This window comes from Sciurus vulgaris (assembly GCF_902686455.1).
Source record: "Sciurus vulgaris genome assembly, chromosome: 12".
Classification (NCBI taxonomy): domain Eukaryota; kingdom Metazoa; phylum Chordata; class Mammalia; order Rodentia; family Sciuridae; genus Sciurus; species Sciurus vulgaris.
In genome coordinates, this window is record NC_136473.1 from 6,665,534 (window position 1) to 6,693,050 (window position 27,517).

At 42.4% G+C, this 27,517-nt stretch overlaps 1 protein-coding gene across 7 annotated transcripts in view; it reads left to right on the forward strand.

The window, feature by feature from the left end:
• Positions 1-1,414: 1,414 nt before the first annotated feature.
• The window catches only part of ZMYND11 (zinc finger MYND-type containing 11), an 87,541-nt gene continuing 61,438 nt past the window's right edge, over positions 1,415-27,517 (forward strand). For 3 of the 7 annotated variants that reach the window (XM_079107792.1, XM_079107800.1, XM_079107803.1), the window contains exon 1: positions 3,421-3,579. The gene's annotated coding sequence lies outside the window, so the exon portion shown is untranslated. Of the gene's footprint in view, positions 1,788-2,577; positions 2,838-2,965; positions 3,235-3,420; positions 3,580-27,517 lie in introns of those variants that run through there. The other 4 variants (XM_079107799.1, XM_079107798.1, XM_079107797.1 and 1 more) reach the window with 4 other exon arrangements.

Genomic DNA, 27,517 nt, shown 5'->3' on the forward strand with positions numbered 1-27,517 from the left:
ATATTTTTAAGTCTCTGGGTATTTCATGAGAGTTTGAACAGATTAGGTGACCCGCCAATACTGTGTGAAGGTATCTGTTTCTCTGAGGCTCACCAGCATCACCACTGAAAAAGAATCCTGCCATCTGAAGCAGTCCTTATTATTTAGTCATTTTATTACTCGTAAAAGTGAATGTCAGAATATATTAATCATTTTGTTCTCTTTGGTAGATTATCCATGGCGGTTGTCTTTGGGGGAAAAGGGGGTCATTGGTGTTTATCTTCTTGGTGTGACATGACTTTTTAACTAGTACCATAGTTCTTTTATCTTGCATAAATTGGCTCCTGCTTTGTCTTTTACTTGTAGAGTCTTCCTCATTTCCTAAGGGTAATTTGTTGCTAAGCAAAACATTCCTGTCAGTTGAAAATGCAGTTACTATTACTTTAAATGAGGAAAAATGCTGTTTCTGATCCCATAAACGTTTAACAAGTCTCCTGAAATGGACCTGCTTCCTTGACTGGTTTACATCAGTGATCTTGGCTCTCCCTGCTCACTCATTTCTCCCTAATGTGCTCTTCACCTGCATCTCTGAAGCTTCTCCTACCTGTGCTACATGACACTCTTACATGCTCAAACACAACACATATAATATTCAACTTTTATGCTAGTTCAGCTTTTGATGCAAAACAGAAACATAAAATGAAACCTAGTAGTAAAAGCAAAATAAATAAAAACAATGCATCTCAAGGGCAGCAGTGCATAAGTTTATTACTGCTACATACTTACAATTATCAAGCCAGGAACATTCTGACAATTCAACAAGACTCCAAATGAGTCCCAAGAAATATTAACTGAGCTTTATGTGAAGAGAGAGGGAGGAAGGGTATTAGAAAGAACTTCCTGGTAGAATTTAGAGTATTGACATGTAGGACTTATAAATTTTTGTAGTCAAATTTATCAGTCTACCGTGTGTGTGTGTGTGTGTGTGTGTGTGTGTGTGAGAGAGAGAGAGAGAGAGAGAGAGAGAGAGAGAGAGAGAGATTCCCCCAAATCCCATTTCTCTAAGGTTTTGGATATTCTTCTCTACTTGCAATCTTGCAAATATTCAGCAATATTTTCTTCTAGTTTTTGAGAAGATTTTCAGTTTTTGTATTATTTAGGTCATTTGGACTTGGTTAAAAAAAAGTGCATTGTGGATAAGGATACATTTGTTTTTTAAAGAGACAAATCCTCCACCCCAATTTGTAGAACAGTAATACACGGCCTTCTCTAGTTACATAACATTTCTCAAAGTCCAATGTGGAGGGAGTGATCTGCCACTCAGGTATTAAGCACAGAGCCTGGCGGGGGCTAGGAAGACTCTGGGATGCTCTTCCTCTCGGGTGCTCCCTCTGAAACCCGCTGGGATTGACGCAAGGCATTTCTCCTTCCTGGTGTACCATTCTTCCTTTCTCCTTACCCTTTTGCCTTCTCTTCACAATCCGGTGGATAAGTTCATGGTCTATCTTAGGTTGTAGGGAAAAACTACTTTAGGCTCCAGGCCTCCTCTAAACCTCCAGCCATTGGTCCCCAGACCCACACACATGTATTTACTCAGATGAGGGATAACACAAGTAAATATAACTGTTGGGAAACGGGTGATAGAGTCCAGGGTTAAATTCTACACAAAATGGATAGGAAATCCAGGGACAAGTTATCTAACTTACCTTAGGAAAAATGAGATGGTATCTGCGTATAAAAATTTGATTCCTAGAAAATATAACTGGAGAGAAAAATGTGGAATTACAGAGTCATCTCTTTCCTAAAAGGTAAGCTTCCTTTTATACATAAATGCCATATTTGTGTGGTCTCTGAGAAATTGAGAAGCAGGAGAACTTTATTTTATAGATGAAGTAACAGCCTTTTATTTTTAAATGGTGATTCACTTTAAAAAGGTGGTGGTTAGAATTCCTTGTCTAGGATTCGAAAGGGGTCTGACTAGATTTTCTTCTGACAGTCAACCTCTTGGTTGAAAATTTAATGACATACATATATTCTTCCAATGAATTAAAATGATTTTGCGATGTTCTTTGAAATAGCAAAATTGTCTGAGATGTATGTATCAGAACCAAGGCTTCCAGTTTGAAAGACCGTCTGTTTGACAGGTGTACATCAGAGACCTATTCAACACACCCATTTCTAAGTTCTTAAAGACCAGCTATGAAAGCACATTGATCAATTGAGTAGGAAACCCCAATTTCTAGGATAGTCTCTCTCCAGTGATTTCAGGTACATCGGTCCATAGAGAATGAGAACAAATTTTCCCTCCCAACTCCTAGCGGAGAAAGGTCATTAGGGACATACATGACATCTGTATGTGTACTTATCTGAGACTGTTTTCCAGTAAGCCACACAACTTAAGGTCTCTTCTCTGGTCGGATCTAGAATTACTCACCGTAAGAGAACCTACTTCGCACACAAATTGCAGTGCTCTTGCCAAATCGATAATGGGTGGTCCTGATCTTTCTGAAGTCCCATTTGTGTGAGTATGGAAAGAGGAACTTGGCTATCCTTGCGATCCACATTAGAACTGCCTCCCAATTCTGCCCACGCGGGAGCGGGTGCGTCCCAGCACTCGGCGATCCCGGCCCCCGCGCCCGGGAGCAGGTCGGTGCCCCGCACGCGGCGCTGGCCGGGAGCGGCCCGGGCTAACAATGCTGCCCTCGTGTCTCAGCGCTCGGTGTGCACCGCTCAGGGCTCGAGCGCGCCTGCACGTACGTAGCTTTCACGTGTGTATTGATATGGAGTTCGTGTGTGGATACATGAGAACATGCTGAAACAAATTTTGGATAGAGGCGCCGAAGACAGGACGAGGGAAGGTAGGAGCGGGCGTGCACCGGCTCCGGCCTTGGGCGGGAGGCGGACGCGAGCCGGGCCGGCCGCGCGCAAGTCCAGCGCCCGCCACTAGAGCCCCCCGCGCGCGGCCGGCCCAGCCTCGGCCCTCTCGCCCGGCCCGGCCGCGGAGACTCCGCCAGACACAATAAACTCGGAGCGGGAGCCGGAGCGGGAGCGGGGCCGCGGGCGGGCGGGCCCGGGGCCGGCAGCGACGAGCGGCCGCCCGCTCCGCAGCGCCATGTGAGCGGCGGCCGCGCAGGGACGCCAACTTTCCCGGGCGCCCGCCCGGCCCCGCGCCGCCCGCAGGCCCCGCGCCGCCCCGGCCCGGCCCCGCCGCGGCCCCTTGGGCCCCGCAGGCCCGCCGCTCGGCGAGGAGACGCAGTAAGTGCGCGCGCGGGCCTCGCCCTCGGCGCTCCCCGCGCTCTCGCGCCGGCCGCGGCGCCTTCCCGGCCCGCGCGCCCCGGCGCCGGCTGGGCGAGGGCTGTCAACATGGCGCCCCTGGAGCCCCGAGCCCTCCGCGCCGACCCGGCGGCGGGGCCGGGCGGGGGGAGCCGGGAGGAGGGAGGAGGCCGGCGGGGAGGAGGAGGCGGCGGCCTGCGCGTCCCCCCCGCCCCCCGCGCCCGTCGCCGGCTCAGGCCCGAGAGGCGCCGGGCGGCGGGAAGAAGGCGGCACCGCGAGGAGGGCCGGGCGCGGCGGCGGCGGCGGCGGCGGAGCCGGAGCATAATGGTGGGGAAGCTCGGCGGCGTCGGGGCGGCGGGCGGCGGGCGGCGGGCGGGCGGGCGGAGGCGGCGGTGGCGCGCGCGGCCGGCGTGGAGAGCCTGCCGGGCCGCGGCCTCTGGGCGCGGGCGGCCGCTGGCCTCGGGGCTGGGCCCGCCCGCCCGGGGGCTCTGCGGCGGCGGGGCCTGCGGGGCAGGCGCGTCCCGCCCGCCGGAGGCTTCCTGGCCGAGGCGGCGGCGGAGGCCCGGGAGGAGCGCGCGGGGCCTGTGCGGGCCGGGAAGCCGCGGTGTCGCGTGAGCGCCGCCCCGGGCCCCGCGCCGCCCGCCCGGCCAGGCCTCCGGGGCCCTGCGCGGCGGCCGTCGGCGGGGAACGCGGCCCGGGCGCGAGCGGGGCGGGAGGGACGCGGAGGTCGGCGCGTCGCGTCGCGTGCGAGCCGGCGGCAGCGGGGCAGGGCCGTGCCCGAGGCCGGCGCAGGCTCCGCCGGTCCTCCGCGGCTGCGGCGACCCGGTAGGGAGGCCGCAGGCGCCTCAACAGGTCCTCCCGGGCCTCGGGGACTCTGCTGCGGGGTCCGCCGCCCTCCTCGCGCCCAGAGCCCCGGAGAGAAGCTGCGGTGGTCGCAGCCGGGATGGGAAGGCTCCCTGGGGGCGCCGGGACCCGAACTTTCACTTGCAGGGGCTCCCTCACGCTCTTTCCCGGGCCCGAGCCGAGGGGACGCCTGCGGTGTGCCCGCGGCACTCGGGGTCGGTGGCTGTGTCCCCGCGGTACCCAGCGTCGTTGGCGATGTGTCTGCGGGACCCGGTGTGGTTCCAGGTGTGCCCGCGGTACCGGGTGTCTTCCCTGTGTGCTCGCAGTACTCATCGCCCTGTGCAGTGCCCTGTGTGGGGGGCACACTATCCGGTGTCGTGTGAGATGTGTGCCGTAGTGCCTGGTGTCATACACAGTGTGTACACAGTATGTTTGCACGCAGCGTCCGGTGTCATAAACAGTGTGCATAGTATCCGGTGTGTTCCGCAGCGTGTGCACGCTACCTTGTTTCCTGTGGCGGGTGCACAGAGTATCCCGTGTCGTATGCAGCGTGCAGGTAGTTCCATGCTTACACAGTCTCCTTGTGATAATACTGTGCACTACACAGTACAGTACTGTGTACCGTGTGTACGAAGTACCTGGTACCATGCTTGTGTACATAGACACAGTGTGTGCTGCGGGGGTACCCAGGAAAGGCACCCCCAGGCAGTAGGGAGTACCCTAGTTTGTGTGTTTAGGGACCACTTCACTCCCAAAGGTTTAGGTGTCAGACCCTCTCCCTACTCCTCTGGGAGTTCTGCTTCCCACCGCAAGCTGTGTTGCACGGAGGCAGTAGTAGTAAAAATAATTTAATTGGTTGAAAGTCAGAAAGAAAATATTTAAGAGGAGATAGAGAAATGGCTTAGTAATTATGGGATGCATGCCCATTTTAGATTTGGGGGTTATCGATTCTAATTGATGGTGGGAAGTTATCAGAAAGATAGTATTTGGTTGTACTTGAGTGTAAAAGTTTGTTTTCTGGTAGGCAAGATGTCTCTGGACTTTTACAAGTAGAAGATAAAACATGGATTTCTGCACAGGCATGTTACTCTCCTTGTCTTTGACTAAACGATGTTGGTTACATTGTAGTCACTATTTTCTTTGACTCTTCTAAGCTCTTCAGGCTAGAGAATCAAAGATCATGGGATGTAATTATCATAGAATGCAAATATTTTTCTTACTTAACTGTGATTAGAAGGGTTTCTATATTTTAAATGGTACCTTTTTCTATATTGTTCCTGTGAAATCTGAGCCTCCTTTTTACATTTTCTAAGTTGAACAATTTATTTTTGCCTTTAGTATTTGCAAGGTGTTTAAACAAACATACATGTATGTGCTTCCAGCTTTACAGAGAAAAATCAATTAAGTTGTAAAAATGGAGCTCTTTAGTTCATTCCAGATCATCCTAGACTATCATTACATTGGTTTTGTGAGTGGATGTCATTTTGCATGTTTCAGTGAATGACATATGTTTATTTGAACTCTTACCCTTTTGTAACCCTTCCTCCTTTTCTTTTTAGGGTATTTCAGATAGTGCATAATAGAGGCATTTATATTCTCCAGGCTTACTTTAATGGAGAAATTATTGGAGCTAAGAATTTAACATTTGTAACAGAAGTATCATATGCTTCTCTTGCAGTGCTTACTTAAAGCCCCAACCTTCTGGCCTTAAATTTTCATTACTCCAGTTGTCCCTCAGTTGAATTCTACATGGAGAACATGATTACATTTAAGCAAAGAGGATGTACCTTGAAAAAAACTTGAGGAGAAAATGGACAGTGAGACTTACTCTTACAATGGTTAAGTAATTTCCACTGTTTAAAAACCTTCACTTGGATTTAATGTTGAATTTTTTTCCAGGGTGATTAGTTTTGGGACTTTGATTTGGTTTGGTAGAGAGGTAGCATGGCGAAATGTTTGAGGCCCAGTGGCTTGTGTTTGAATCTCACCTCTGTCATTCACTAGGAAAGTGGCCTTAGGCAAATTATAACTTGCCAGGCTCACCTGTAGGAAGAACAGGGTTGACAGAAATTGCACTGATCTCACAGGGTTGTGGAGAGGATCAGTGAGTTCCTGCAACACTTGAAACAATGACTGACTCTTAATAAGAATGACAAGGAGGGTCAGCACTGATTGAGTCCCTTATTATCATGCATTATTTTCTTGTTTATTTAAGAACTACAGATCCTCAGCCAATAGTTTTCAACTTCTGAGCTAGGCTGTTTTGTGCTCCCAGTGAAATTCTATGCTTGAATGATCTAGGTTGGACAAAAGTTGGTATTCTGTGTCTTCTTGAGCTCTAAAAAATTATTTACCACTTTCTTTTTTAGTTCTAAGTGGACACAATACCCTTATTTTACTTATTTATATTTTTTGGCAGTGCTGAGGACTAGGCAAACTTTCTACCACTGAGCCGCATTCTCAGCCCTGCTCCGTTTTCTATATTCTGGTACAAATAAGACTGCAGATTGCATACCCCATGAGTATTTTTAAAAAGCTGTCAGTGTGAAAGTTATCCCCTGGAAATGGTAGTTTTGGCATTCAGATCAAGTACCATATACTTTTGCATTTTAGAACTCATGTGTCCACAGTACTGGTTTCAATGAAATTCACAGATACACTGAAACCTCATTTATCATTGATTTGAATTTTTGTTTCCATGATAAAAGTTCTTTGCAGAGTTTTCTATTTTTTAGTTTTTATCTTGCTGCTGCTCTGCTTCTCTTAGTGTGTGGTTCTCTGTCTCTTTCATTTAAGTCATATAAAGATCAGAGGAAGGATAAAGCAGTCTGTCATATACAGAAGAGGTGTTCACAGTGACTTGAGTCAGATTCCATTCAGGACAGTAGTAAGGGGTTCAGCTGGTGTGGAAGGGATGCCTGGCGTGCCCCTGCACCTCTGTTTTCTCTTAGTCGTTTGTGTTTAACCCACATAGCCTGCCTCTGGAGCTCTGCTTTTTTCCCCATTAGGTAGAAAGTTGGAGAATAAATGTTTGTTGTACGCATCAGAACTTGTTTATCTGAAGTGATTTTAACAATTTTTCTTTTATCATTTACTTCTTACTCTTTCTTGAATAATACAAATAACAAATACACAGAGTGGGAGTTCTTATTTTAACCATTGGTTTTAAAATTAGTATTTTTATATTTTCCATGTCTACCACTCTATCCAAAATTGCTTCAGGTTGTATCTTTTATATTTGCTTGAAGTAGACAGTCTGAAGAGAAAAATGTACTTGTCATCTCTTCATTTGATCATTTTGGGAACTAATTTCTTGACAATATTTTTCCTAGAAATTCTGAAGTTCATTTCTATCAGTATCTTTCACATAGTAACTTTCTGTTGCTTCTCACAGTGCCAGCTGTCAAATTTCAAAACAGGTGTAGCTCTGCTTTGGTGCAGTGATTCCGTGTGGATATGAGGGACCTGGGGGGTTCCTCAGCGTGTGAGTGTTCTGTCCTCCCTTGGTCTTGATTTTTGAGATCTTTTGGTATCCACCATTTTGCAGTGTAAATGAGAACCACAATGACAGAGTACGTGTCGCATACCTGCTGTGTTTCAGCCACTGTGCAGTTACTCACCTGCACCTGCATGTGCATACCAAGGAAAAGTGGACAAATTAGGCGTTTTGAGAGAGAATGTGATCTATATAAGAAAGATTTGATAAGTGGTAAGTGATAGGAATGAAGATAATGGGGAGGGAGATAAGAATCTAAATCTAAATGCCCAGAACATTGTTTTTGAATAATCAGAGCTCAGCCATTGTTTCAAAACTTGTGTAGAAATGAGTTACTGCTTTAAGGGGAGAGAGTGTGTGTGCATGCCTGCTGTTACTGGTTTTGTACTTAGACAATTCTTTAAAAGTTTCTCTTCTGAAATGCTGTATAAGATTTAATACCAAAAGTACACAAAAATGCAAAAAAAAGTCTGTAATATGCAATATTTATCTGAGTAAGGATATTTTACAAATTATTAGATAAGTTAATTCAACAAATAATTTAGTCAGACATTTAATCTTTCATTGTATTTTTATTTTATTTTTTTGATACTGGGATTGAACCCAGGAACACTTTATATTGCCAGCCTCCTTTGCTTTTTATTCTGAGATAAGGTCTTGCTAAGTTGCTGAGGGTCTCATGAAGTTGCTGAGACTGGCATTGAACTTGTGATCCCCAGCCTCCCTAGTTGGGATTACAGGTTGTTTCTAGCTTAGGTTTCTTTAAAGGAAATTTAGAATATTGGAAAACATTTTCACAATAAAATGCAGGGTAAGATCTTTTAACATGTGTTCAGTACAATAGTAGTAGAAATATTGAATATGATTGATTTATGAAGTGACACTATCAAGTCATTGTAAAGTTGTAGTTGCTTTGGGTGTGTGGAGCTCATAAGTGTCACAGTGTTTGCTTTCTGAATGTCTAAAAGTTTGACTTTACATAAACCATTGAAAATTGGAAATGCAAAAGGTAATGAAGTATTTATCAGAATTGTTAAGGGCCCATATAGACTCTTTATTTATTTGTTCTTCAGAGATGAGAAGGATGAATAGACAAATCAGATTATCTTGCATGTGAGTTGGAAATGTGAGTTGCTGGAGACTTATACATTAAGTATTTAAAAATTTTTTTGGTTAACTGGATAATATTTTAGTAGGTAAATCAGTTTTGTTTTAAACAAATACTTTTGCAGTTCAAATTACTCCATTGTTAATCTATTTCATAAGATCATGTTAACATTTTGTATTTTATTAAAAGTAAAATATGTGCAATTTTAGTATCTTTACTTCATTTATTGAAACATTGCTATTTATTCAGATTTTTGTCAAACACTTGCTAGGTGCTGAGGAGAAAAAGAGAAGAGGGTTCCTGTCTTTGTAGAGAGTTTAGAGTGACAGTTACTGAAGCCAGTGCAGTAAAGTGCAGTCAGTCAGTGCTGCGGAACTCTGTGTGACTTAATATACACTGTATTTAAGATCACTTGTGAAGTCTTAACACTAAGATGTCAAATTGTAGCTTTGCAATTTACTATATTAACCATCTATAGTTTTTAAAGCAACTTTGTTATGATGAGTACTTTTTTACTTTACTCTGTGAAAAGTGTAGCTCTAGTACATATTAAGCCTGTTATGTTCTCCAGATAAGTGAAAGGTAGACTCATTAAAAGTTTTAGTGTATATTGTTTTTACTTTGGTCTGCTTGTATATTAAGTAAAATTAAAGTATAATTTAAAGAATGAAGGATCTTCTTTCCTAACTTAAGCATTTATCATGTGAACAGATTTATACAAATATAAATATTTTATAAGTATTTATATGAATGTGTGTTAAATATATTGTTATTATTAGGTGCTGGGGTGGAAACCAGCACCTTGCACATGTTAGGCAAGCACTGTACCACTGAGCTGTGTCCTCTGCCCCTATGCAGATATGTTTAATGGATTTCTGTTGAGAGCTTGTCACATAGTATTAACTCATATCTGGGATTAAGAATCTATTTAAAAAACCAGGAAGATACTGTGATCTATTGCAGGAGAACTGGACTTGCATTTCAGTGTGCTGTGTGTTCTAGGTGCTCTGCAGGTCTGCTCTGTGAGCAGCATGGGGAGACAGGGTTGCCCTGGCCCAACACTTTTCATGCTAGGCAGTTCGCATATTCCATTCAGTCTCCACAATAAGCATCAGAGACAGAAGCATTGTTACAACAATTTCATAATAAGGAATAGACTCCAAAGAGTTAAGTTACTGCTGCTGAGTCATGTGACATAATCAAATTGGCTTAAATTCAAGTGTATGAGTACCAAACCTATAGTCAAGTTATCCCACTGTCCATAAACCATAAACTTCTTGGATCTTTGTATTAATAAACTTTCATCTTCCCAATGTACCTTTATACATCTACAAAAGTATAAAAGATTAACAAAATGTAAAACTATGATCACTTTACTTGCAAAAGCAGGAGGTGGAAAGGAATATTAGAAAATTGGTAGATCATTTCATAAACTTCTGGTTAATTCCAGTTTCACTGTTAAAGACAGCTCGTAATCTCAGGACAAGCATAGTTAATTGACTCATTTTCTTTCTGTTGCTATGGCAGTTCACATTATGGAGATGACTTGGCTCAGGCTCAGGGGCAGCAGGTGGGGGGTACTTATAATCTCCATTTCAATGTGAATATATAGGAGAATGTTAGAAAATGTTTAGAATTAACTCTACCACTGCAGTATTCTTGCTGTCTTGGAAAGGCAAAGTTATTGTCTGGGGGAATCTATTAACAGTCCCTCTGCTGGATGAGTTCAATTAGGATTGAAATAGCTAGTTTCTGGAAAGCTGGACTGAGTGCTAAGGCTTCAGATTTCTGCAGGGTATGCACTGTTATCCAAATAGAATGGTACAGTTTCATGAGACGTGTCTGCAGAGAGGAGGGGCTCAGCTGAGCTATAGTTTCCACAAATGCACATCTTCGTAGTGGTAATGGGTGGTGATGTTGCAATGGGGTATTAAACCTGGTCTTCTCATTTCATAGCTATGGCAAGGGCTTTTCAAAGAAGAAGCTCTCAGTGAAGGCTAATCATGGGGAAGCTTTCTAAACTTGAAAATCATTATGAATTGTTTACTTTTCTCTTTTTGTAATAATAATAATCTTTGATTATCTGCTTATTGATTGTTTTTCTATCTCAAAACAGCATCTGAAAAGTGCTATTTTGGAGGGCAAGTCCTTAATTTTCTATTGAATTTTGACATGGAGTCTTTCCCAATTAATATAAAATATACCTATTTTAACTGCCCAGTTTTTACAGCAGAAAAAAATGAGAATAATTTTTTAGGGGGACAGTAATAACCTTTAAAGATATCTTTTTAATTTATAGAGATAGAAAGTCTGAGGTAATTTTTAATTGCACTTTAAATTAATTAGTTTTAAACTAATTTAAAAATTTAGCACTTTTCTTATGTATTTAAAAACATCAAATTTAGCTAGGTATGGTGGTGCAATGACTCAGGAGGCTGAAGCTGGAGGATTACAAATTCATAGCCAGCCCCAGCATTTTAGTGAGGTGCTAAGCAATTTAGGGAGATCCTAACTTTAAATAAATAAATGAGTGAACGAATGAATGAATAAATAGGCTGGGGCTTTAGCTCGGTGGTTCTATGCCCCTTGTTCAATCCTTGGTACCAAAATAAATAAATAAAATTCAATATAATTTACTGTAAAAATATCGGGAGTATTTTATTTTGAAATTCCCATATATTTTACCAGTCTACACATATGTTAGAACATATTGAAAAATCTCTCACTTCTAGCTGGACATGGTGGCACACGCCTGTAATCCCAGCAGCTCAGGAGGATGAGGCAGGAGGACATCAAGTTTAAAGCCAGCCTCAGCAAAAGCAAGGTGCTAAGCAACTCAGTGAGACCCTGTCTCTAAATGAAATACAAAATAGGACTGGAGATGTGGCTCAGTGGTCAAGTGCCCCAGAGTTCAATCCTTGATATCCCCAACACCCACCAAAAAAAAAGTCTCTCACTTCTAATCAATATTAGGTGAGAAACTGCCATGTAAATCATTTGAAAGTTAAATTTCATTTTCTTAATATTGTTCAATGCAACTGGTTCAATGCAACAGGTAAACTGAAAGTTAATCAGCAATTCAGTGTAGACTTTCTCTTGGCTCATTTGTTGATGGAAAATGTACCAATGTATGCCTTGCTTATGGTAATAGTAGAGCTGTACTATGTATCATACTAGTAGTTGTTCTTTTAATAAGCTTTTTGAGATTTTAGATGACAGTGCTATAAAGTTCACATTAGGAATCAAGAATGATTTAGCACACTGGTTCTCTGTCATGGCCGAACATCTGAAATCTGTCTATATGTATATATTTATACATACATACACGTACAAAAACATTAAATCAATCTCTGGAGGTGAGTCTAGGTTCTAGTATTTAAAGTTCCGTATTAAAAAAAAAAAAACAAAAAACTTTCAAGTCACAAGTTTTTATTAAGTAGACAGTGGTATATGTACCTTTAAAAAATATTTCTTTTGGAAGAATTTACAGAAAATGGTCTATCATGGGACCTTTAGTTTTAAGTCTCGGACGTTCGTCCTGAAGAGCCTGACCTGCTAGTGGTGGAGAGCGTTTCACAGGCAGAAGGCCCTGGGAGCAGCCCCCCGTGGAGGCGGTGGTCGGATCGTGATGTTTCCTAAAGGAAGAGGATAATCAGAACGACCTAAAGAGGCCTAAAGGCGTTTCAGGTTTCTGCTACATGCAATTGCGCGCCGGGGCACTGGATCTGGGAAGATGTCAGAGGTTCTATGTTCCGAGGGTCACGGGAAGAGCTGGAGTCGCAGGTTTCTGCGCTCAGTGCGGTCGAAGGGAGCAGGGCGGCCGCCATCCAGTTGGAGTGTTCCAGTGATTTGACCGAAAGACAGCAGCATTAGTGTTCCTCCCTGAGAGGGAGCAGACGAGCACGATGTCCCTAGACAGTGCCAGGCCCTCTCGGGGTCACGTCTGCCCTTGATCGGCCGCTCCCGGGCCCTCTGTCTGGCGCCCTCTCCACCTCTGGCCTTTGTGTGGGCTTCAGGTGATTCAGTGCCATTTCCGCCTCTGAAGGGCCACAGGAGGACCCAAAGGCTCTGAGCCAGTGCCACGGTGACATGGACGAGGTCGTCCACGAGCCCGGAGCCCCGTGCTCCAGCCGCAGCTGGCGGGGCTGCCTTCCCTCCCCAGGGACCGCATTTCTCACACAGGCATTGGCTCCCAGGACCCAGGCAGTGCCTGATGATTTCCACAGGTTTTCCTGATTCATAATATTCCAACAGTTCTATACAAGCTGGGGTGCATGGCAGTGACTTTTAAAGGAAGAGGGAAGCGGAGTGTGTGGGAGTGGCCGGCCCTGCCGATGCGGTGGTCAGCGGAGTCTGAGACAGCAGGTTGGCCCCTTGGGCGCTGCTGGAATCCGGTGGCTGGGTCCCCGCTGGCCTAGTGTTCCTGCGGCATCGGCTACACCTTGCAGGAGAGCACGCGGGCTTCCCTGGGGCCTTAAAGGGGGTTTAGTCATATTTTCTTGAATATCCACGATTTTCAGATTATTGTATACAGTCAACAATTGTATTCTTAATTGTTGCTGTTAGACTTGCATTTTAAAGAGAATATTCTTTAAAAATTGAAACGAACAGTGGAAAGTTCTAGATGGGTAGTAGTCCGTGTTTGTTCTTAAGCAGAGGCACCATTTCCTAGAATGATCCTGCATGTCATAAATAACGAGAAGGGAAGAAGATCTGAAGTCTGAGTCACAGAATGAAATTGACTTGGAAAAATTGGAATTCTACTTAAAAAAAAAAATAAGGCTGAACTGACAACTGGCCCCTCCAATCTCTGATCTCTGTCTCATCAGCTCAATGAGATCACAGGGTCCTGCCCTGTGGCCTGGAACGTGCTGCCAGGTAGTAGCCAGAGATAAATGGAAGACTGCACACCAGGTTTCCTTCCCTCAGGGATTATGAGCCTGTCAGGACATTTTAGAGTCTCTTCTCGTCTCCCTTCCTAGTTTACCTCCCACTGACCCCTGAGTTTAACTTACTTCATCCAGTCATCTTGTTTGTTCTTTCAGCTGTTTTTTGAATGCACAATTAGCACTGGCATATTAAATAATTGGCTTAGTATTCAATTTAGAGTTTGTTGGCAGTTGAGGTCCTTGTCACGGTTCATCTTCTCCATTTTATTGCCATCATCCCACAGATTTGATCTTTCCATTTAACTTGCACATCATTTAAATTTTGCCTCAACTAGTTCTTACTTTCATATTGCCTCCATTATAATTTAAGCTTTACCTTTGTAATTATCTCTCCATTTCCTTGATCTGAGAGCACTGACCAAAAATACCTAGAAAAGTGCTACAGGTCAGGTGGTTGGGTTGAACTGAATGCAGAGTGAGCCGAAAGAAGTAGCTCCCTGTCTTGGCAGTGCCTGAACAGTGGGAGCAAAACCCCGCGTCAGGGTGAACGTGACCTCAGGAGTCTCCTTGCTCACAGCTTGGTAGAAAAAGCCGCGGAGCCAGGCAGTACCACGGCAGGCTCCTGTCATCGGCCCTCCTCCAACGCTTCGTTCTGTCCCTCTACCACTTCTACAGTGACTTCCTTCAACTTCCTTTGTGTTCTCCACACCTTTCTCCCGACCCTCATTCCTCCGTCCATCTCCAGCCCTTTTCAGGAGGTGAGCAGCTGCCGCTGGGGAGCAGCATGCACCCCCACACTCCTCCCCTGCACCTGTCATCTTGTCACTGTATTCCTGAGCATTCCCCAGCCCCTCTCCTGTTTGACTCTTGTCCTCTTCTGTACCCATTTCTCAGATTCTTTTCTCATCTCATACTCTTTCCTCTCTAAACACTCATCCAGTGAATGATCTCTGATTCGTTTCTCTACTTCCCTCATTTCTCCGTGTCTGCTACCATGAGGCTATTGGACCTGCCCTGGGTTCTTGCCGGGAGCTCCAGCCCCGTCGGAGCTCCAGCCCCCTGGCTCCTCTCGTCGAGCCCTCCTTCCCTGAAAAACTCCCTTTGAGGTCATTCCCTTAGTGCCTCTTCACTTTGCTTTGTAACCTTTTGGCTGCTTCTGTGTTTGCACAGAAGAAACCTTGTCTACACCTGGAATTAAATGTGGATGGCCTCAGTGGTCTGCCCTGGGTTCTTTACTGTCTGCCTCCAGAATCTCATCCTGCTATGAGTTCAGCTACCACCAACATGGTAATTATTACAGCAGCTAAGATGTTTCCAGCTGCAACATACAGAAAACCTTCGCTCAGATGGGCAACGAGCATGACACACACTTAGCATCTCATGTTACTGGAAGTCCAGAGATAGGATGGAATCCAAGTAATACTGTCACAACTCAGGAGCCCATGAGTTCACGCTGCCACTGTCAGCATCAGCTGTATTCTGAGGCTGGTCCCTTCAGACTTGCATTTGTCTTGGGCATCACATCCAGAGCCAGTGATATTCAGAGAGAAGGACCATTTTTAGAAACTAGGAAATCTATCCCAAAAGTATCCCTCCTACTCCCTCCTTAAGTTCCATGGTATTTGCTGGATCAGGAAAAAGGGAAAATGGGATTCTCAGGATTGGTACATACTGACCCTGTGAGCCCAGTAGCTCCTGGGAGTCTGACCACTTTCCTCTACCAAAAGGTTCTTCACTGACTTCTGTGTTGTCCATAAAGTCTCAAATCTTTTATAATGGCTTATGAAATTCCAGTATCCTGGCCCCTGTGCACCTTGTCAACCTTGGGGCTGCAGTCTTTATTGCTGGCTTATGCTGTGTCTCAGAAGCCTCCGATTCACTGTCACTTCTTTAGTGAAGCCTGTATTAATCCCCCAAGCAAGGTCACAGAGTCTGAGCTCTTTCCTAGCATCATTAGCTCCCATAGCATCTACTGAAAACAACCAAAATTGGTATTTAATACAAATAAATGTTGGCCAATTGAGTAAGTAGCCTGGGAATTCTATCATAGAACAATTAAAAGAACCAATGGTATGGAGCGCCCAAAATGCCCTCACCGAGTTAATTATGGTTTAAAAAGTATTGTATGCGCTCAACTAGCATATGTATTAGTTCAGTAGGTTACTGTTTTTATAAAATGTTTGTATTTATAGAGTTTACATTTGGAAGAAGCATAGTAAAACATAAGTGCACGTATTCAGTTAGCTCACTGTTTTTCATATTTGTATATTAAAAACTGGGTGTGTCTTAGTATAAATGAAAACTAATTTTACACTTTATCAAGTCTTAGGCTTTAACATTAGATCACTTGGGCAATTATTATTCTATTGTGAGAGGAAAAACCTGCAGCAGTCTAATGAATTATTTTTATTCTGCTTTCTCTTTCTCTTTGGGCCCTGCTCCTTGTAGAGCTGGGCTTTCATTAGTCACCTTGCCATCCTTCTTCAAAAATGGTGAAGGAGTGAGTTTGAGAAGTGAAGTCCAGAGTGAAGGAACTTGTTGCCAGAATTCACCCCCAGTTAGCCAAAAGATGTTATGGATATGAGCTAGCCCAACACCATCCTGGCAAATTATTGAGATTAGCCATGCCTTGGGTGTAGTGGCCATTTTTAATGCGAAATGGGATTGTTTTAGAAAGTAATTTACCTTCATAAGCCATAATTAATAATTGCATATTCTGGATTCTCTCTCCTCCCCTGTAAGTTCTCTCGTGGCCCTCAGAACCCTCTCCATAGAGCACCCTGGGCAGTCATTACAAATCAACTGGAGACCAGTGACATGAGACCAGTCCTGTCTGACACTGCTTTTCAAGATTATAGGAAGTACATCTCCAGCAAATTAAAACTCAGAGTACTTATTGCAGGAGCATTTCATTGCATAGCAGCAGTATTTGGCAATTTAGCAGTAAAAAGTGTGAGATTTGTTGGCATATATTGGCATGTCTGTTGTTCCCTGTGTCCACCGTTGCTGGCCCGTCAGAATGTGTGCAGTAATTTTAAGATTTCAAATTTTATGTCTTATTTGGTAAAATATTTTTAATATTTCCCAAAAGATTTGATATCTACATTAATTTAAAAATGCCAAAACTAAACTGGGATAAGAATATGCACTCTCCAGACCTACCCAGCAGTTGAGCTGCAGCCTCCACGTGCCTTGGTTCTGGACCTGCTTGCTCTGGGCGCAGCAGCCTGGGGCCACTGGTGCTCACCCTGCATGTTTCTGCTGTGCTTGATCTACAAATAGTCCTGCAATTTCCTAACTCTCCTTTTGTTACTCTTCTTTACATATAGTAAAACGAAACTTTTGTCCTTTGTTATAGTCTCATCTTTTATGTGGAGTGGTAAGTAATTGGTTTTAAAAGTTATGGTAATTATTGTGTCAAATCTAAATGATGAAAAAGTTCAATTGCAAACTTCTCTGATTTCATAAATAAACTGATAATTTAAAAGTTAATGTATTGAAAAAAGAGGTGAATACAGGTTGATCACTTGGAAGTGTGTAGTAGTATAATATTAGTGTGTATAAATGTTTAAACTGTTACTTGAGTTATCTTTCTGCTTTTCAAATTCATTTGAACATTTATCAAACAAGGCATGTATTAGTATAAGCTATTTGCATCTGAACAAATTGACTTCCTGTTGTCTCTTTGCCTTTGAATGAATATAGCACGGTGCTAGTACGTTTGCCAAGTAATGCATATTCCACCATTTTGGAAGTATGGGTTTGTTACTTGACATTTTCTTTAGACTTCAGATTTACTGTTATGTAATGTATAAGTTATGACAGACTCTTATTGAGTAAAAATTTGAGAAATGAAGTACTCCAGTTAATTTAGTATAGACTAGTGTAGCTATATGATGAATGGCCAATTAAATCTCAATAAAATAATTATATCCTATTTTTTAGATTTTTAAATTTCTAGAAGATAGTGGTTGTGTTATTTTAACTAACTCATTGGAAAATAGTGTTAAGAGCAGATTACAGGATCACATTGATCCTTGTTTTGCTACATGGGTTATTATCCAGAGTTGTTTATGTCTCACTGGAAGTATCACAAAAACTTTCCATTTTCTTCATCTACCTCTTTAGAATGATTTTCAGAATGTTTATTTTATAATGCTATAAATATGAATATTTAATACATTAAAAAGTAAGATTGTTATTTTATTATAATTACAATTCTCATTATTCACACAGTTATGTTCTACAAAGTTACCATAAACACTTTATTGGGTAGAGGTCAGGGATGCTGCTCACCATCCTGTTATGTACAGGATGGCTCCCAAACCAAGAATCATCCAGCCTCAGAAAGCGCTAAAGTAGAGAGGCAGCCCGGTGTAAGGACAGATAGGCTGAACTCTTGCATGTGGCGACCCTGGGGTATTAATTATGGTTACTGCCTACTGTCCATGGCTAAGCAGATATGGGCATTTCCAACAGATGTTAGATTCTCAGCCACATTATTTTAAGAAATGTGTATTTAATGCTTAAAGAAAGCACTTATTTGTAAAGTTTATTTTGTGACTTCATGCTTTTAAATTAGGATGTCAGGAATTACTGTATTTTAGTGCTTAATTTACATGAGTCATGTAATAAGTTATCAATGGTAAATCTTTTTTCCTCTGTTCATTTGATTAATTTCTTAGTATAAATATACTTTTTTAGCATAAGCATGCTTTAACTTAAATATCTAATCACAATGTACCATATACCTTAGCTTAAAAGCCACTAATTGAGTAAAAACAAAGCAAAACATCTATTTTCCTAATCTTCAGATAATATGAAAACCCAAAGTTTGAAAGTAGATCAGTGAATTATATTCATCTAAGAGGTAACATATATGTGGAATAGAGAATTTCCAATTGTTAGATCTGAGTTTTGTGAACATCTAGATCATGAGTCCGAATAGTTATTTAATAAAAGCAGAAAAGAATTGTTTGAGGTGCCAGCTTGAAAATACAAACTCCCTCCTGATGATATAGCTGGGCATAGGCCTCCTTGCAGACCTTGAAAGCCAGCCATGGGTCTGCTCTGACTTCTCTCATGTTTCCAATGGCAGCAGAGAGGGTTTTGGAAAGAGTTAAATTTGTTTATAAACTGAATTTCATAATTTGCAGTTGTGCATTGTTACTTTTTTGTTATTAAGGATAAATTACTATGAACATTTGATACCTAGATCTTGGGAATTTAAAAAAAGTATTAGATTTTAAATATATGACAAAATGTTAATCTGATTATAGCACAGAAGATTCATATAATTCTACTTTTGTATGTTTGAAAATTTTCACTACAGTTATTTTTAAAAGTTAGTCATCGTGATATCAACAGTGAAAACAGTATCTCCATGGGGGGTGGCAGAAAGCATCACAGACAGGAAGAGGAAACACACTTAAAAATCAGCAGCAATCACGTTAAACTACTTTGTCAGTAGATGATTTTAACAGGAGCTATCAAACAACCCTTTGCTGACACCTCACTTGAGCTAGGTGACATATAAATTGGCTCTGGGACTTACATGTGTGCCATTCAGTGGTTTCTAGTATATTCGCAAGGTGTTGTAACCATTACTATCTAAATTCAAGAATGTCTCACTCCCTCCCAAGAAAACCCAGACCCAGTAGCAGCCCCTCTTGTTTCCCTCTGGTCCCAGCCCTTGGCAGCCACTAATCTACCTCCTGACTCTGGAATTACACAGTATGTCGCCTTTGGTGTCTGTCTGCTCTGACTTAGCATACAGTTTGAAGCCTCATCCACATTGTAGCATGTGAGAACTCATTTCTGTTGATCACTGAACAGTATTTCCCCGTGGGAGTAATATTCCAGTAGATGTGCACATTTGTTTATCCACTAATGAGTTGATGAATATTTGGGTTATTTCCACTTTTTGGCCATTAGGAATATCACTGCTGCAAATACGTATGTATGTGCGTATTTTTGTGGGGTGTATGTGTTAGTTCCAGGCATATGCAGAAGAGTGGAGTTTCTGGACATGTAGCAACTCCATGTTTTCTTCTTGAGGAATTCACAAGCTGTTTTAGAAAGCAGTTGTGGTGTTTTCCAGTCCCATCAGCTATGTATGATAACAGTTTCTTTCTGTCTTTGTCAATATTTGTCAGTGTCTTTTTATTTATTTTTTAAATAGTCATCCTAGTGGTTGTCAAATGGTAGCTCATGGTTTTATTTGTATTTCCCAACTGACTAAGGATGTTGAAAATCTTTTTGTTTATTCTCCATTAGTGTATCATTTTTGGAAAAAGTCTATTCAAATACTTTGTTTTAATTGGATTGAGTTGTAAGAATGTATATTCCACATAGAAGTCCTCTTTGAGATAATGTGATTTGCAAATATTTTTTACTATTGTCTGTTTGTCTTTTCACTTTCTTGATGGTGCCCTTTGAAGAACAAAAAGCTTTTAATTTTCATGAAGTCCACTTTATTTTTTCTTTGGTTGCACGTTGACATGAACCCCTCATTTGTTTTTTATAGTTGGTTCATGCTCCACTGTGTGGAGGCCCAATACTATATTCAACCATTTCCTCCCTTACAAATAGTGCTACAAAAAATAACAAAAAATAAAATAACAAAAAATAAAAAAAAATTTTAAAAATAACTTTGTATACATGTTTACCAGTGAGATTGCTGGGTCAGAGTAAATACATATGTAATTTTGGTGGTCATTGCCTATTCTATTCCAAACAGTGGTGACATTTCCTGTTCCCAGCAGTATCATGTGTGAGAAATGCCTGTTTCTCTGCAGCCTGGGTTCTGGAGTTTGCTAGACTGAAGCATAGAAATGGTGTATTGCTTGTAGTTTGAAGATTGCCCTTCTCTAATTATCAGAGAAATTAAGTATCTTTCCTCAAGTTTACGGTCCTTTTGAAATACTTCTTCTGTTTTCTACCTCTTCCTCTGTTTGGCTCATTTTTTTCTACTGTTTTTGTTTTTGTTTTTTTTTTGTTTTTTGCTTTTCTGAAAACTTAGAGGTTCTTTAAATATTAGGGATATTAGCCTTTAACTTGTGATTTAAATTGCAAATAGTCCTTATGTGATTACCTATTTGTCACTTTTTTCCTTGTTTATGGTGTATTTTAGACATGCAAAGATTTTAATCTTTCATGCTTATTTATTTCTAGGTTTTGTGATTTTGTTTTTCTTAGTCTTTCTGCATTTACTTTGCTTCTGGGTATTGAGTCAGGAAAAATATTTTCCCTGCTCCCTGACTTTAAAGGCATTTCCCTATGCCTGCTTCTTGATAATTTTAATTTTCTGACCCCAGATTATATTTTTCCAGTCTTTTGGGTTTTCTGGATACATAATCGCATCGCCTATGTCATTTGCAAATAGAGGAGTTTTACACCCCTCCCATTCTCAATTCTCTTGCCTTCTCTCATGTAGTACATACACCTCTAGGGCAGTATTAAGAAGGATATAGTGAGGATTCTGTCTTTTCCTTATGTATGTGAAATTTTTCTACCTTTCCCTTGTAAATTATCTGATAACCTTAAGGCTAATGTGTGTGTGTGTGTGTTTGCGCGTATGCAGGCATTAGCTGTAACCATGCAGTTATTATTTTTTACATGCATGTGTTGAATTTGCAAGTACTTTTCCAGCATTTTCAGAGGTGATCATGCTTTTCTTAGTTCTTCATTAATTATGTTAATAGTCTTCCTAATATTAAACTGTGATTGCATTCCTGGAATAAAGCATCTTTTAAATTTTTTAAAAATACATGTATTTTTTAGATGTTGATAGACCTTTATTTTATCCATTTATTTATATGTAGTGCTAAGAAACAAACCCAGAGCCTCACACGTGCGAGGCAAGTGCTCTACCACAGAGCCACAACCTCAGCCCAATCTTTTAAATTTTTAATGTGCAGTTTGTGTTTGCCAAAATCTAATTTAAGATTTTTATATGGACATTAGCAATTTGTTGTTGTGTGTAAGTTTGTGCATTTCTGGTATAGGAATGCTTTTGTTGAATTTAAGATCACTGCCCCATGCAGTTTTTGCTTCCTGGAGACCCCCTTCTGGTACAAATCATCCTCTGCTCCGACACAGACTGGACTTTTTTGAGGTCTGTTAGAAAGCTTTTGTCTGGGAATTCCCTTTGTCTCCTTCCTGTGTTGACAAGATAGGATGTCAGGTTTTCTTTTTTTTTGTTTGTTTGTTTATTTTTTAAGTTTATTTATTTGATTTATTCTAATTAGTTATATATGACAGTAGAACGCACTTTGATACATCATGCATAGAGGGAACATAATTTCTCTTCTTCTGGTTGTACATGGTGTAGAATCCCACCAGTCATAAAGTTATATATGTACATAGGGTAATAATGTCTATTTCACTCTTTTGTTCTCACCACCTTACCCCCTCCCCTCCTTTCACTCCCCTCTACCTAATCTAAAATAACTTATTCTTCCCTAACACTCCCCTGTTATTGTGAATAAGCATCTGCTTATCAGAGAATATATTCAGCTTTTGGTTTTTTGGGTTTCACTTATTTCACTTAGCATGATATTTTCCAACTCCATCCATTTACCGGCAAAGGCCATAATTTCATTCTTCTTTAAAGCTGATAGTCCATTGTATATATATATACAAATGTGGTGTGTATATATATATATATATATACACACCACATTTGTTTATCCATTCATCTGTTGAAGGGCACCTAGGTTGGTTCCATAGTTTAGCTATTGTGAATTGAACTGCTGTAAACATTGATGTGGCTGCATCACTGTTCTCTTGTTAGTAGCTTCCTGAGAAAGTGTGCATAGGACATACATTTTTTGGAGTATCTGTGTGAGCATGTTTTTAGTTAGCCCACACTAGTTGATCATGTGGATGGAGTAGAAATTTAGGTGAAACAGTTTTCCCTCCAAGTTCTGAAGATGCCCGTCATTCTGTGGCTTATACCATGCTGCTAGGACGTGGTTACTGTTTCACCACATGTCCTGGGTCCCATGGGCCACCGCCACAGAAGCTTGGAAGCTCTTCTTACCCAGTGCCGACCTTCTGGCTTCTGTGCTCTGGCTCCCTTCCTCACCTGCTGGCCTCAGTGGACCCTTCCTGCTTGCACATGCTTGTTGTTCAGGCTAATTACTTTTCTTGAGTTACTTCTGAATGACTCTCCTTTCCATTTTCATTTTGAAACCCTTGCTTATTCACAGATTGCACTATACTCTCTCCCGTTTCTTGGGTCTCTGGTCTTTTTGTTCTACTTCATGGGAGAGTGCCTCAGCTTTATATTCAACCTTTAACTGAATGTTTTATTTATCATACTTACTATTTTCCTGAACATTCATGTTTATATTATGCAATTTATGGTTTAAAGATATAATTTCGTGTCTTATTCTTGCATGATATTAGTTATATACATTTGGAAATTTTACTGTTCTGCATTTTCTAATTTGAGTTCCTGCCCATACCTTTTTTTTTTTAAACTCTCTTTCTCTCTTACTAAGAAGCATTTTCTGAATGCCTAGTAGTCCTTGGCTATCTGTTCTTATTTAAAGGTGTGACACTAGGAAGCCAATTGAAGTCCTTTGCATGCGCCACACTGCAAAAATGTCAGGTGGCCACGAGGTCTTTTTGCCATGTTCCTTCAAACATCTGAATATCTGAAGGACCTTTCTCTGGAATTCTTAAGTTTTCCAGAAAGATGTCATTTGGATTGTTTGGCCTCTTGTGTGAGCCTGGGATCAGGCATCTGGAATTCAGCTATTCACATTACACAGCTTTTTACATGAGCCCTGGTTACCTGCCCCCTGCAGCCCGCAGTCCCTCCACGGGTGTCTGTGAAGGTATGCTGAAATCCAAGCTGCTCGCTGTGAGCTGCAGTTCTGCGGGGGCTGATCTCAGCTCCTTCCACCTCTTTCCACCCTGGTCCTCCACATTCATTGCGTTCCAGTGTGGCTAGCTCTTGTCATCAATCAGCATTACCTCAACCAACATACAGTCTCTCAGAGCAACCGGGATGCTCTAGGATCTGAAACCCCTTGAGTGCCAGTGTCACCCTGCGGGTGGGATATTCCACACCTGACCTCCTGTGAGGAGTTACAGCCAAGATGGGGCTGCACTGGACCTGGGCAGCAAGGGCAGCTTCTAGCAGCAGCTGGAGTGCCCAGTACCCTGATTTTGCTGCATGGTGCCACAGAGGTGCCCGCATGTCACAACATGAGCATCAAAGCCCACCATCAAAGACTCACCACCGAGAGTGAGTCTTAAACCGTGGACTTGTAGTGGCAAGGGCGAGTCCAGAGTGAGTGCCTTGATGGCAACTAGGTGACCACGCTGTGGGGGATGTGGATCATGGCGGAGCTTGTGCCTGCGTGGGCATGAGCAATATGCGGAAACGCCATCTCTTCCACTTGATCTTGCTGCGAACCTAAGACTGCCCTAAAAAAGGTGTATTTATAGTAATAACTTCTAAAAAGTAATTCCAGGTGGATTAAAATAAATTATAAAAGAATTGGAGGAGGCAAATACAACTGATTATTTTTCTGATTCGAGTGTGGGAGAAAAGCAATTGTGATTATCTGGATTTCAGTATCATTCTATATACATTAGAAACCAAAATATTTTATGAAAATAACCTTAATATACTGAGAATATATAAATGGTAAAATGGGATGAATATATAGTCAAATGGTAATTTAAAATCACTAACAAACCTTTGAGGAAAGTTTTATTGCTAAGGCGTAGTGAATTAGTAGAACAGCAGGATTGATGTTTAGATTTGGTGTAATGTCTGCACCCAGCACCGTAAGACCTCAGAACTCGCCTGCAGGGTAGGGACTGTTCTGTCTCCTCCCTGCGGGTCAGCTTCCCCTCCTCCCCGCCTTGGCATGGATGGTCCCCTCCAACATTCCAACAGTGCTGCACACGTACCACGGAGCAGAGCGCTGATCTCACTCATTTTTAAGGTTTCCCGGCTTGCCCTCCTCTCTCCTGCTGGAGGACAGGGCGTGGTATGAACAGGACACGCTGCCCCTGGGCCGGTGGGGCCGGGGACACCAGTGACCTCAGCGCTTCTTAGGTCTTCGGTTCAGTTTGTTATTTTTACACATCAGTCCTGTTGAGAATCGCTTCCTCAGGAGCCACTTCTCCTGAAAGATGTCGGGGCAGAGTCAAGGTTGAAAATTCTATTAATGATTTCTACAAATCTTCTGATCTTTCTTTTTGATGTCTCAATCTTTGATAAAACATAAATGAAGGCTCACTCTGGAGTCTTGTTATTTACATAACTAAAAATGGAAAAGTTGAATTTAATAACTTCATATTGAAAGTTTATATGTTCAAAATGGTACTATGCACCTTGAAAGGGAGTAGATGTAAAAATAAATGAGACATGTCTTTTTTTAGTTGAATGAAAGGATTCTTTTGAGGAATTTATTTGTACAAGCAATAAATTTGTAAGAGATATATAAACAAATGACTATTAGCATACAACAATGGAGTCTGATTCCAGAAGGAAAGGTTGGTCAGGGAAGACGGCATTTGAACCCTAGAGAGGAAGAGAACCAATTAAGAAAGGGGCAGGAAGATCATTTCAGGCAGAGAAAGAATTACTTGACCAAAGGCTTAGAGGGGTGAAGTCTGGGTCATTTTGGGGAATTGTGAGCACTGCCGTTGGCTAGTGAGTAATAGTTGTTCAGGTACCAATGGACTGAAGAGTCTCCTTTGCTATGTCGATGAGGCCCTTAAATGACTAGCTGTCTGTATTTTGGTCTGAGAGACTCACTTTCTAGGATTTTTTTCTCATTATTGATGAACACCCAAATCGCTCCCCAGCCTCATGGTTCCTCATGAAGGAGTCCAGTGTTTGCCATGTCCCCAGAGGTAGAAGGGGGCCTGGTAGGAACAGGCAGGCTTGAGGGTGCGCTGAGAGCACGAGCGCCTTTGGATTCCCAGGAAGGCTAACGGTCCTGCCACGAGACCTGTCCCAGGGGCCCCCTTGGCGCTGCCCCGTGTTCTGCCGCTCGCCTGGGTGCACGTGCTTTCTCGAGTTTCCCAGCGCTGTTGCGTGTTCTGCTTGAACCCTTGTAACTAGTGACTGTCCCCTTAGGGTGTTTCTGGAATCCAAGGTCTGTCTGCCGTCTGCCACTGTCAGGCAGATCTCCGAAATCAACACTTCACGTCTGTTTCCTGAGGTACAGCGTTGTATTTCATCCTTTAATCTTGACTTCAATAATTTTCAGAAGTGTGTGACATCAACTTTAGAGTTTCTGCTATTAAGTCCCCACTGTGTTCCAGGGAGTGAGTCCAGGGGTGCTTAACCATTGAGCCACATCACCAGCCCTTATTATTTTTTGAGACAGGGTCTCACCAAGTTACTTAGGGCCTTGCTAAGTTGCTGAGGCTGGCTTCGGACTTGCGATCCTCCTGGCTCAGCCTCCCCAGCTGCTGGGATTAAAGGCATGTGCCACCGTGCTCAACTCCCTGCGCTGTGTTCTTATGATTGTTAGAGCGGGTTTTATAAATATATTTATCTTATATAAACTTATAAATAAATATTCTTACTATTAGTTGTGTCTAAGGTTAAGCAGAACCAACTGATTTGTCCTGAGTTTTCTTTAAAATTTGCACAGTGGCATTATTTTTGGATTACCCTCTCTGTGGAGCAGTTAGGAACTATCAGAAGTAAAGGCGGGGGAAGTAGGCATGCGGGGACAGCTGTTCCTTGAGTAGCATCCTTCTGGAAAGGCCTCGTCCTGGGAGCCTGACTGTCCCCCGCTCACCTGAAGCGAGTCTTCTCCAGATAAGCCTTCCGTGGCAGCTGCAGGTTTTATTCAGATTTGTCAGAGAAAGAGTGGGACAAGTGACTGTGAGAAGAAATGTAGAGAAAGAGGACAAGGTGATTCGGAGGGGTCTGGGCCAGTCCTGGGGCAGAGGAGAAGGCCAATCACAGGGTCCCGCACTATCCTCTTCCTCCAGAGGATAGGCACGGTCGGGTAGGGGAGACCACCCCCGTCCCGGGTGGGACATTCACCTGGTGCCTGCAGAGTGTGAACGGCATCATCCCTTGTGTGATTTGGAGGCTGTGTTTCAGTGGGTACCAAATGCAGGATTCGCCAGGACGCAGACAGAAGGGGCCTGCGACGCTGAGGCACATCCCTGCGTCTGGGCCGAGAGCCGAGAGGCCGCTTCCTGTGATTGTGCCCATCAGGTGCCCTGGCCATATCCCTTGTTTTCCCAGCCTTCCTGGAGACAGCTGGAGAATTAGCTGGAGGTGTGGTGACTCTCTTCTTCAGCTTACCCAGAATATTAAAATTGGAATAAAGCAGCAATGTTGTTTCTTAAAAATGTAGCAACCCCCCCCATTAACATTTAGTCCTAGGAATTTGTTCATTCCTGATAATTTAGAATTGTCTAGTATGTTATCCCCCAGCCTGTCAAATCTCACCCCAAAGTAACTCATCTTTTATTTTCCGTTGTGGTTTATTTTTTTAATGTTTTTTTCATATATAGAAATTTGGAATTTTAAAAGCCACAACGGGGCTGGGGAGATAGCTCAGTTGGTAAAGTGCTTGCCTTACAAGCACAGGGCCCTGGGTTCGATTCCCAACACCGCAAAAAAAAAAAAAAAAAAAAGCCACAACTACAGTAAGCCAAAGTACCAATTAGGACATCTAAATTCCATTTTATATTGGTCAAATTTCACATAGTATAATATCTAAAAATGAAATTTTAATCAGGCAATATGTCTGTGTTTTAGAATAAAACTTAAGGTTATTTGGTTTTGGTTTTGGTTTTTCAACATGCTGGTACAAGGTGACCACTTGTCCTTGGAAAGAATATCTTTTTTAGTGTTTTGGATTTTAGATTGTCATTCTTCTTGAAGTAATGAAGTGAATACGTAGTGATGTAGATGGTGGGAAATAGAAA